A 12,221-nucleotide genomic window follows, 5' to 3' on the forward strand; every position below is an offset into this window, starting at 1 on the left:
ACCGTTCTCTGAGTGAAAGATACTTGCACCGCGGGCACAGCCATCAAAAATTATATAGGCAAAAAAATACACTAAGGACAACATAGGGTAAATTACTTGTGCTCGCTAACTGAGCTAAAGAAATGACAAATGGAAATGAAGTGGATGAAAAAATGACGAGCCGAACGTGGGATGCGAACTCACATCATCGCATTATGCATGCCATAAGGATACTATATATATATATATATATATATATATATATATATATATATATATATATATATATATATATATATATATATATATATATATATATATATATATATATATATATATATATATATATATATCTTTAGAAGAGAGAGAGAGAGAGAGAGTTTTGTTTAGTTTGGGGTGCGTGCCCTCCCCCCCCCCCCCGCCCTTAAGCAATAATATGCCACTGGCCGAAGCTGACCTTTAAGCCAACAACCGCAGCTTTTATTTTCCATTTAGCCTAGCATTTGCAATACCTGGCAAAAAGGAAGTAAGCTGCGAGCGGATTTCCGCCCCGTTTTCCGAGCAGAAGCGTAGGCCACCTTTTTCTTGACCTGTGCTGGTAAGAAACTGTGAGGAGGTGCCACTCGAGGCCTCCAGTGGAAACTTGGGGCATTGTCTTGTGCGTGATGCCGTGGGCTGTGCACAGCATCTTATTCAGGTGATACATTGGGCCAATTGGTTTTGCATCAAGGTCAGCGCGAACGAAATCATATCTACAAAGACACTTCCATCTATCGGCTTTTGTTTATTGGCTGGATTTATATACACAGTGGAAAAGCCGTGACGTGGTAGGCAACAAGAAAAGAAAAAGCAGCATATTAAGAAATAGCTACACGGAAAACAAAACCACGAAACCATCTTTTTGCGAATGCCCGTGCTTTGTGTTCATCTTTTTTTGTTCATTTTTTTTTGTTACGCCACGACTTCTGTGTCTGTGAATCCGGCTAATAAAGAAAAGAGGATAGTTGGAAGCTCGCGCTTGTCCCTGTGTGTGTCTTTCTTTGCCTATATGTAATATTTCACGCTTCTATGAACTCATCTCCACAGCGGGTTCGGTATCGTAACTTCACTGAGGTACTCCAGAAAAAGCGTTTAGCGGAAAATCCTTCATGTCCCGGATTTCAAGTTCAATCAATTAAAGTTCACTTGCTCTCTCGCCTTCATTTCTATAGAACTTATAACGAATGAATGAAGTGGTGGCAAGTGGTGGTTACTGCCTCTTCACTCATTCATTCTTAGTTGGTCAGTCAGTCACTAAGTCGATGTCCATTCAATCTATTAATGGCTTACCTCATCAGGCCATTAATACGTCGACTGTTCCAGTCGTTGTAATAACCCGTCAGATGAGGAGACCATGAGCTTTCGCCTTGTTCAGTGCGCAGTTGATTATACCCTGTTTCGTTGTTATCATAACTTGTTTGGATAACGGTTAAAATCGCAAGATGTTAAAGAAAAACCTAAGCTTCCACAACTTCTGCCGTGTGGCCGTCTGCTATGTTATTCCTTAAGTGACGTACGAAATCTCTTTTTGATGGAAGGCAACAAAGATGTTGACTTCGGAAGAGTGGAATTTCGGGCTAGCTGGTAATGCATATTGGACTGTAGTGAAGCTTTAATGACGGGACCAAAGAAAGGCGAGTGTTGTGGGGTTGCAACCCAACTATTCGTTCGCCGATTCGCCATTTCTTAAACGCTGTCTTCCTGAAAGACGGTATATTGACGGAACACAGGAGGTGGCATTCGTCACTGCGAATCGAGAAGTTAGAAAATAGAGACGCGCAAAACACGACCAAGGTCTTAACCCCGGTTTACTGTCTTCTCTTTATCTAGGTCTCTCATCACTCTGGTCTGCTCCTTGTGAAGACCAATTGTGGAGTCACATGATGTCGCCTAAGCGCAGTGACTGCGTCCGCGTTATGGGGAGAGTGACCTACGCGTTTACGTACACGTTGTTCACCCTCCCCCACCATCAATGGGCGAGGAGGAGGAGAACATGCTGGAGCGCCGAGTAAAGTAACGAAAGTGCTAGTCTCAATAAAAGAAGGGGGGGGGGGAGATCGACATGGAAAGCAAAAAACAGATCAACTAAAGAATGAAGAAATTACACATATAAGAAAACTAGTGTGTTACCCAAATAAATGCTTACGACTTATAAGCCACACCATTTAAAAAAATAGAAACACTTACAATGACTGCGTTGAAGTTGGTGAAATAAAACACATGCGCCGCCTACGAAGTTCTTTATCACAACTTCTTAAACGTCAAGGTTCTCGAATACCTTTTAATATATTAATGAAGGCTTAGGCAAAACACCAGGAAAGCTAAGCGGAATGTGCATAATGACAGTTATGGAGCTGTTTGAAGCTTTCGGCTCCATTGAGAGGTGGGAACTGCACAGCGTATGTACCAGGAAGTAACCCCAATACGTGTCTCTATGAATCAGTTCAAATATTTTTAAACAGCCAACCCCGGTTGCTATTGAAGAAAGCATTTCGTATGCTTGGACAGGTGATTTGTGGCAATGTATTGCGCTGTGTTCGCCTTACCGTCAGGCTTACGAACACGCGGGAGACAACACATACTTTGAGCGCCACTTCCTCTAGGACCACTTCTTAACCCTGTGCAGCCTTCACGACCGCCTCGGCTCAGCAGTGGAGCAGTGCCTCAAAGGACAACATCGCAAAATGCTATCGCGTGAGAAGAATGCAGAGACGCTGGCATTCCCACGGGTATCACCGCCATGGTGGTACCACACCAATGTCAGGATTGTACCGCTTCGCTGAGCGCTAGACTCGTGGTGCGATCTTGCATGCGACCCCTCGTCAACCGCGGCGGGGTCCGAATATCTGCAAGCGACGATTTGTTAGACACGGCACGAACGGTTTAAAACTTGACCCGAACATCGCACCGCTAACTATACGACCGCAAAGTTATAAGGTGATGATTGTGACATTTTGATAACTGCGGGAACGGACGTGATGGATGATCTTGACGAACCAAAGTTATCAACGCGACGTTTGTATACTTCGTGTCTCCTGCAAACCTGCGATTTCGTGGATGCCGAACCTGTGCACGCACTTGGGGACGTCCAATGCTGTAACCGCGAGATCAGGACCACACGTGGGCTTCTTTCGCGCCAAAGTCGCTCTTTGAAACATCAGGCTTGTGTGTGACGTGCCAGCTTCTCCCGTTTTTAATTACCTGGAGACAGCTAGCGCTTTGAGACACTGCACGGTCTTCAACATCGGCGCACATTAATGCGAAAGCATCATATGTCCCATGAGGCAAATGAGCCCGCGTTGTTGTTCGCAACGAGTGGTAACAAATGTCATCATCAGCGTCTTGTAATTTCGAACGAGTAGGAGTAAGGTGACCTAAAGTGGAGCAAAGATAATTAAGGTGAAGTAAAGAAAATCAGGGTGCAATAAATTGACTTTAGGTGAATTAGGGTGAATTAAAGTGGATAAAGGTTGTTACAAATTCTGGCACGGTGGAATATGGTTAGCATAAATTAGAGCAAGATGGACGAATATGGGTTCAGGTGGATAAAGGCGAATCAGGCCGTCTGAACTCTTTACTACAACTTCCTACATATTAAGGTTGAACGATTATTTCCTAATATAATAATGACAATTTACCTGCAACACTTGGATAGCTTGGCGGAATGTGTATGACTGCTGTGGAGCTGTATGAAGCATTTGGCGCCATGGAGAACGCGAGCTTGAATTTAGCGTCCGCACGGTACATCATTAAGGGGAAAGCCTTAAATCTCTGTTTCAAGGTCGCTTTGGGAAGTACACAAAATATCACGTGGCCCAAATAAGACAGGAGGCGAACCAAAGCTTGTGTAGCCGTGTCTAAATTATGATGAATGATTAGAAAACGTAATAATTGATTAGTGATTGGATTAAGGTAGATTAGGGTGGATGAAGGTTGATTAAGGGGGATTAGAAAAGGTAATAATTGATTAGTGATTGGATTAATATTTAGAGGGGTGGATGAAGGTTGATTAAGAAAGATTATGATTGACTTCGATCGATCAAAGTGGACTAAAGTCGATCGAGGAGTAATAAGGTCGGTTAAAGTGGAATAAGATGGATGAAGAAAGTTCAGGGTAGATGAAGGAAGACCAAGGCGGGGTAATGAGTGTTAGGGTGGATTAGGTTGTATTATTATCGAAGAAGGTAGATCGAGGAGCCTTAAGGTGCATTAAGGTGGATAAGGTGGATTAAGGTGGATTAAGATGGAATTAGGCGCCCTAAAGTGAAAAACAGAATGCTTTACAAAGCTTTCGCGTTCGCCTTTCTTAGGCGATAGCTCAATCAGTTTAAATCAGCTCAAATCTGTTTAAACACCTCGGTGTCATCAGGTCAACAAACTTAACATGGAACGAGCACGTAGAATCAATCTCCAGCAAGGCGAGAGAAACAGTAGGACTAATACGTAAAACACTCTACATGGCTACGCCTGACACGAAGCTTCTGGTGCTAACATGCCAGCCGTTGCTGACACCCTTGAAAATTTAATTTTTCTGATACAACATGGTTGGTTACTACAAAATAATCATCGCGTAAATTCGTCCACGCGGACAAAGGAAGGAGAATGGTTCACCCTTCACCGTGCGAGTGTTTTTGGTTCATTTCACATCGCGACAGGAAAAGCAGGGTTATCAGAAGGAAGAGCACTAACTTTCAGATGTGATACATTAGCTAATGGAGCGACGCGCTCAATCACGCTACATCGTATTATATATTTTAACACTCACACTGGTGAACATACGGTATTTGGCAACAAGCGGCACAGCAAGTGCGCGCAACGTGCTCATCGTCTTCTCTCTTCGAGCCGATGCAGCGAAAAGAAGTCGACGCTGCCGGGCCATCCCCTAGTGAGGAAGGAGCGGTGATGCTGAGCTGTGTGGAAGGAAAAAAAAAATTAAGACCGAACCTGTAGCAATACGCACTCTTGGACGGCAAAATTCAGGTGCGAAAGAGTTTGCGGTGGTGTATGTGCTTATCGATTCATTGTCAAATGAACCAGTTTAAGACTGCCTATAGATACGGTGGCTTCACGCCCGCTGATCGCCACTGTAAAGTGTTTGTGTGTTCGGTTGTGTATCTTGAAGGGGTCGTCGTGTGGTGGTTGTAGCGTAGCACGTACTTGCGTCTCGGCGTATCGAGACGTGTGTGCAGTCGCTGAGGTGCGGGCTGACAAACGCGTTCTGACGAGCGGGGTGAACAGGTGGCCAAACAATGGCGTCCCTAATTGCTCGGAGCCAGCTTCCATAGGTGGTGATTTCAAAGGGTACAACACTATAGGTGCCGTTAGTTTGCTGGACAACAAATTAGGCATTCGCGTAAACGATGACGTACCCCTATATGCGAGAGACACAGACAGACAGACAAGAAACTTTAATTGGTCCTAAGGGACTACGTTGCCGTAGTCGCGGGCCGCACCTGCGCCGGGGGCGGAAGACCGTGATCTTCAGCCCTGTCGCAGGCCCTTTGGACAGCCCGAAGCTGGACTTGAAGGTCGTTGCTCTTGACGGCTTCATCCCAGTCTTCTTGCCGGTTTAAAGGCGAGTGGCGCAACGCAGAACATTGCCACAGCATGTGGTTCAAGGTCGACCGTTCCTCGCCGCAGTCTGGGCAGCGGGGATCCATACCCGGAGTGTAGTGACTCAGCCTCGAGCGAGACAGAAAGGAGCCCGTCTGCAGCATTCTCAGCACCGATGCCTGGGGTCTGCCCAGCTTCGGGTGAGGAGCCGGATACTGTCTGCGTCCCAGCTGGTAATGAGTAGTGATCTCGTGGAAAGTAAGCAGCGGGTCCGTGGTTCGGTCGATCCCCTGCGAAGCCGGGCCCCTCGGACTGGCGCGGTTGATGAGACCTCGCGCCTGGTCGTGGGCCAGCTCATTATGGTTGGTCGAGCCGGGGGAGACGTTCCGGCCCATGTGAGCCGGGAACCAAGTGATGACATGACGGGCCGTGCCTGTCTTGCGGGTCCTCAGCACTGCCGCAGCCTCGGCCGAGACAGAGCCGGCGAGAAAGGCCATTGCTGCCGACCTGGAGTCCGTGAAGATATGCGTGCGCCCGGGTTCGCACAGAGCCAGCGCCACTGCGACTTGCTCTGCGACGGACGCCGTCGAGCGTTGTATAGACGCCGCATTCAGGATCTTGCCCTGGGGGTCAACCACCGTGGCCACGTACGAGTTTGATCCGGGATACCGCGCCGCGTCGACAAAGGACGCGAGCTCTGGGGTTTGCAGGGCAGTCTTGATGAGTGCTCGGGCTCTGGCTGCGCGCCGGGCCTCGTTGTGTTGTGGATGAACATTCCTCGGGAAGGGGGAGACTCGAAAGGTTTCCCTTTCACTCTGGCAAAGCGGGACGGCGCACGACTCCTCGGCCATGGCTGCCAGACCCGCCATCTCGAGTATTCGGCGGCCGGCCTTGGTGGTGGAGAGGCGAACGATCTGTGCCGTTTTCTGCGCTTCGACGACTTCGCTCAGGGTGTTGTGGACCCCGAGTTGCATCAACTTCTCCGTGCTGGTCGTCATGGGGATGCCGAGGACTCGTTTAATACTCTTCCTCATGAGTGCGTCGATCTTGTTCTCCTCCGAACGTGACCAGTTTAGCGCAGAAGCCACGTAGTTGATATGGCTCATAAGGAAGGCGTGGTAGATCCTTATGAGGTTGGCTTCGCTGATGCCCCCCCTCCTGCTTGTCACTCGCGAAACAAGTCTGAGCATGTTCTCCGTCTTCGCACTCAGGCGCGCGATCGTTTGCGCGTTGCTGCCCTTTGCATTGAGGACCAGACCGAGCACTCTGAGAGAATCCACCCTCTGGATGCGCTGACCCGTCTTCGTTCTGAGTTCGATCGGTACTTGGTCCAGCGTCGTGTCGAACTTGCGGCCTTTTCTGTCGGGCCGATACAGCAAGAGTTCCGACTTAGTCGGCGAAAGGACCAGTCCCGTGCCCTCGAGGAATTCTTCCGTGACTTGCAAGGCTTCTTGCAGGGCCCGCTCCACCGCTGCGTCCGACCCACCGCCGCACCAGACGGTGATGTCGTCCGCGTAGATAGCGTGATTGAGATTGACGGCCCCGATTCGGTCGAGTCGGACTGATAGGTCGCTCATGGAGATGTTGAAGAGCAGTGGAGATAACACCGCACCCTGCGGCGTGCCGCAGGCTCCCAGCGCGTATCCGTCCGACTTGATCTGGCCCAATTTGATCGTGGCCTTGCGATCCCTTAGGAAAGAGCTCACGAACGCGTGAAAGCGTTCGCCGAGGTTCAATCTCGTCACAGAGTCGAGGACGTGCTTGTGCTTGACCGTGTCGAAGGCCTTGGCGATGTCCAGCGCCAAGATGCCTCGGACGTCTCTCGTGACCACGTCGACCATCTGCCTCTTGATCAGCAGCATGACCTCTTGAGTGGACAGCGAGGGTCTGAAGCCGACCATATTCGGCGGGAGCAGGTGTCGTTCCTCGACATGCCTCGATATTCTGTTGTGGATGACATGCTCCGCCACCTTGCCCACGCAAGACGTGAGCGAAATGGGTCGCAGGCTGTCTACGGCTGGTGTCTTGCCCGGCTTCGGAATGAGGATCACCGAGGCTTCCTTCCAGGCATCCGGTACGATGCCGGCCTCCCAGACATCGTTTATTTCTTTGGTGAGCAGTTCGATCGAGCCTTCGTCTAAATTTCGAAGGAGTCTTTTCGAGATTCCATCCGGCCCGGGCGCCGATCATCCGTTGAGGCCTTGAAGGGCCGCTCTGACTTCCGAGACGGAGAAGGGGGCGTCGAGCTCCTCGTCCGCCTTGCCGCCATAGGCCGGGTAATCTTCTGGCCCGGTCTGCCCGATGGGGAGGTAGCGACGCGCAACTTCGTCCATCACTTCGCTCATAGATGCGCCTTCGCTATTAAGCTTGTGGACCAGCCTATCGATAGCCAGAGTGTGGTTTCTCTTAGACTGGATGTCGTCCAATAACTGCTTGAGGAGGTTCCACTTGCCTCCCGCACGCATCTGGCCGTCGACGGAGGCGCATACTTCGTTCCATTGCTGCTGGCCGAGCTCCTTGCAGTGCGATTCGATCTCGTGGTTGAGGGCCGCAATCCTCCTCCGGAGGTTGCGATTCAGCTTCTGCGTCTTCCATCTGGCCGTGAGGGAATTCTTGGCTTCGAGCAGGTGCGCCAATCGAGCGTCCATGCGATCGAGCTTGAGGTCCGTTTCGACGGTCCTGGTGACCGCAGTTACATCCTTCTTGTGCTGCGCTACGAGGTCCGCAAACGACTCGTATTTTTCGTGGTCGTCCTTCCTTCTCTTTCGGAAGGCGTCCCAGTCGACTATTTCGAAGGCCCTCTGCGGGGCCGCGCTGACCGGTAGGGAGATTTCCACGATGTAGTGGTCACTTCCCAGGTTCTCTTGCAAGTTGTGCCACTCCGCTCCCGGCGCGTTCTTGACGAAGGCCAGATCCGGGATGGTGTCTCTCGAGACCGAGTTTCCCATGCGTGTGGGGTAATGGGGGTCGGTTATCAGTTCTAGGGAGCTGTCAGTCGCTGCCTGCAGGAGTTTGCAGCCTTTGGGAATGCTTCTCACGTAGCCCCAGGCTTCGTGCGGCGCGTTGAAATCTCCAGCCATAACGAGCGGCGTCTCCCGCGCCTTGGACGATGCCTTGGTTGTTAGGCTGTAGAAGGTCTGCCGGTTGTCCCTAGGCGAGCAGTACACATTGATAACGAAGACGCTGTTCTTGAGCCAACTGTTTGGTATGATCTCGACGAGCAACGCTTCCAGCTTGGTGTTGCCAAGACGGAGATCGTGCTCCTGGAAGGCGCACTTATTTGCAATAAGTATCGCGATGCCGAGCCCGTTCTCCGCCAACGAGGAGACAGCTCGGTACCCCTGGAGAGAAATCGTTTCCATTCCCGTTTCCTGTAGCAAAATGACGTGGGGCCTCTCTTGCGGCTCCCGGGCCTTGATGAACTGCACCAATTGAGGCCTGCGCCTCCGAAAGCTGGCGCAGTTCCACTGCCACACGATGAGCTTGCTATCCGGTCTGGCCATGGTTGGGCATGTTGGACCGGAGCTGGGCTGAGATGCCGTCTTGCTCGTCAGACCACGACTGCTGGTTGTCTTGTAGCATTTCACTGGACACCGCCTCCGGCCTGGCGGCGTCGCCGTAGTGTACGTCACATCGCTTGGCAAGCTCGTTCTCAAGCAGTTGCACTCTGAGTAGAAGAGCCTGGTTACTCTGTACCAGCTCGGCAAAGGATTTTTGCATGCGGTCCAAGGACCTCTGCATGGCAGCCTCCGCCGTGTTCACGTCCTCAACAGTACCCTGGGAGGAGGTGGCTCTGCGCTTGACCGCTCTTGCTGTGGCCCCTTCTACCGTAGACGTTTGCCTTGGCGCGGCCGCTTGAACGGCGCTGGCGTTTCGGAAGGCCTCAAAGTCGGCCTTCATTCTCCGGATTTCCTCCTTGAGGCTGGCGTTTTCGTTCATCAACTGCGCGATCCTGGGATCATGCGCCCGCTCGCTCTCCTGTGCGGCGGCGTGTTGCGTCCGGCCCGTCTGCTTCGTCTGTTTCACTTTGTCGGCCCAGGTGGGACCTCCTGCGATGCGCACGTTGGACTTGGAGCGGCCCCTAGATTGAGAGCGCCCTCGTTGCACGGAGCGCTCATGTGAGCGGGAGCGCGTTCTAGAGCGAGAAAGACTGCGCGAGAGGGAGCGTCCCCTCGAAGAGCTCCTCTTCCGTAGCGCTGACGTCAGTGCCTGGCTCATCTCGCGTGCCGCGTTGCCGCCCTTCTTGGCGTCGCCAGTTTTCTTCCGCCGGCGCCTTCGGCGTCTCTGCCTGACGACATACGGCGTTTGGAAGCGTTGCTCGCACTTACGATCAGCTGTTGGGTGAGGGCCTCCGCATATGCCGCATTTCGCCTCACACTGGTGGCCTTCAGTGGGGGACACGGCTCCGCATCCCCTGCACTTCTTCACGCTCGGGGTCGGACATACATCGGCCCTGTGGCCCAGTTCCCCACAACCGTAGCACACATCAACTTGCCTTCTGTATAGAGAGCAGGGAAGCATGCCTGCTCCACACGACAAAGTTCGGCACCCTCAGTCCGTCGAACAGGACGATAACCGTAGTGGTGGTCTTGATGCGACGCACCTCCAACGCGGTGGGGTTCCGCCGGTGTACGATCATTGCGCGGAGCTGAGCGTCGTTGAACTCGACGTCGACGCCCCTCACAACACCCTTGCATGTATTGTCCGAGGCGGCCATGTACGCGGCCACTTCAAAGACCCCTTCGCGCAGGTGTATCTGTTGAACCATCGCGTAAGCACGCGCGTTCCTTTCTTCTGGTGTTGAGACGACGTAGATGTTTTGCACGTTATTTGGGCAGACGATGTCTTCGCCAACCTCGTCGGGTGAAAGCGCCGCCGCCATAGCCAGCGCCTGTGCCACTCTAATAGTGCTGATCTTTTTCACGTCGAGGCCACCCCTTGGCCTAACGATGACTCGAATATGGTCCCGTGGCAGTCTCGGGAGCCTTGAGGCTGCGGCTAGCTTCTTCAGCGCGTTCCGCTGGGCTGCCGTGCGGCGGCCGCCCCTGCGGCCTCCCTGCTTTACCGGGCTCGGCGTCGACTTGGAAGTTTCTTGCCTTGCCTTCTTAGTCTTGCCCGTTGCCGTGGTCCAGCCGGGGCACCTTGCTTCTTCGGGGGTGATTTCCACCCCCTCCACCATCTCCACTTCGGGCATGATGCCCCACCACCCCGGAGTTAGGCCAAGGCCTAGCCCGTACTCCTCACCGGCGTTGACCAGTTAGGGTTAGCTCCGCCCGGCGTGGCGAAAAGTTCAAGGTCGTATAAAGGTTCCAGAAAAGCACCTACCGATATAAATCCGGTATCGGCTTGATCCCCGCAACAAACTGCGTCGAATGATGTACAGTGTTCAAGCGTTTTCGCGGACTGTACCACCGAAAACATTTGAAGAAACGGGAGCCGATGTTTGCGCGTCCGCACTTCTCGGCGCCCCCTGGCGATCCCATATGCGAGAGGACAAATAAATACTGTACGCTTTTATCGTGTCCGTGTACACGCGGCTTATGCAACAGTGGCTATGACCACCCAATGGGGGGCACTAGGTTGTGGGCTCGATTACCGACGACGACGGCCGCGTGCAAGGGCGCCCGAGTCCTGAGATTAAGCTGCGCGTCAGTTAAGCTGCGCGCACTGACGTGGTGAAGGGACAAGCTCAAAAATGTGCTACACATTAAAAAAAAAAGATGTATTGCTCACAGATATGCCCGAATCTACGTATACGCACGCCTTTCCCCAGGCTGGATTTATGGCAATATGTAGTCCTCGATGACGTCACTTGGAACTCCCGCTAAGTCGTCTGTTTTCGTTATGTGACCAGTTTTGATCATCGTACAATCCTATTGTGCAGATTTCGTCATCATTCTCGCACTATCCCACAGACAAATAACAAATTTCTTTACCCTTTTTGACGCTGCTCAAAAACGCAAGACTCAAGATCATCAAGACATAACAAGAAATCCATGACCTTTGAACGTAGTTTTTCGGTTGGCTTTTCTCTTTATCATAGGTCTTCTTTTCGCTATGGCTTGCAATGTTTAATTTGTTCCCCAAATTGCACGCTTGTGATAATTGATTTATTCGCTCTATTCTTAAATTCGCCGCGCTTCCTTCGTTGACATATTATTATTTCGTCCAAAATTGTTTTTTCTTTCTTTCTTTTTCCTACTGGCCTCCTCCTTAGTTTTTCGTTTGATCTTTCAAAAAACCCTCTGAACATGATCAGATAAAAACCAACCAGTTGCTTAATACTGTACCGTGCGTGTAGAGGTGCCGTGTGATAGGAATGGTTAAAAGCTCGGGCGCTGCTATTTGAATACATGAAAACAAAGAAATAGCTTTTTTCATTAGCTACTGCGACAACGTTTATTAGTTTGTTGCATATATAAAAGAGAAGTTTATATCTGCCAAGTACGACAAGTAGTTTTCTTTTTATTTGACCCAGTTGAAAATTTGTTGAAACATAGTTGTGAAGTGTCCACTTAAAAAAAGGAAAGAAAGCTCAAGTGGAAAGGTCAAAAGTGTACTACTCATGAAAACAGCCGTATAACAGTTCTGTTATCTTCACCACTGGTTACCCATAAATAGAACATAATTCATCCGCTACACAGTGTTCT

Source organism: Dermacentor variabilis, chromosome 9 (genome assembly GCF_050947875.1).
Source record: "Dermacentor variabilis isolate Ectoservices chromosome 9, ASM5094787v1, whole genome shotgun sequence".
Lineage (NCBI taxonomy): Eukaryota > Metazoa > Arthropoda > Arachnida > Ixodida > Ixodidae > Dermacentor > Dermacentor variabilis.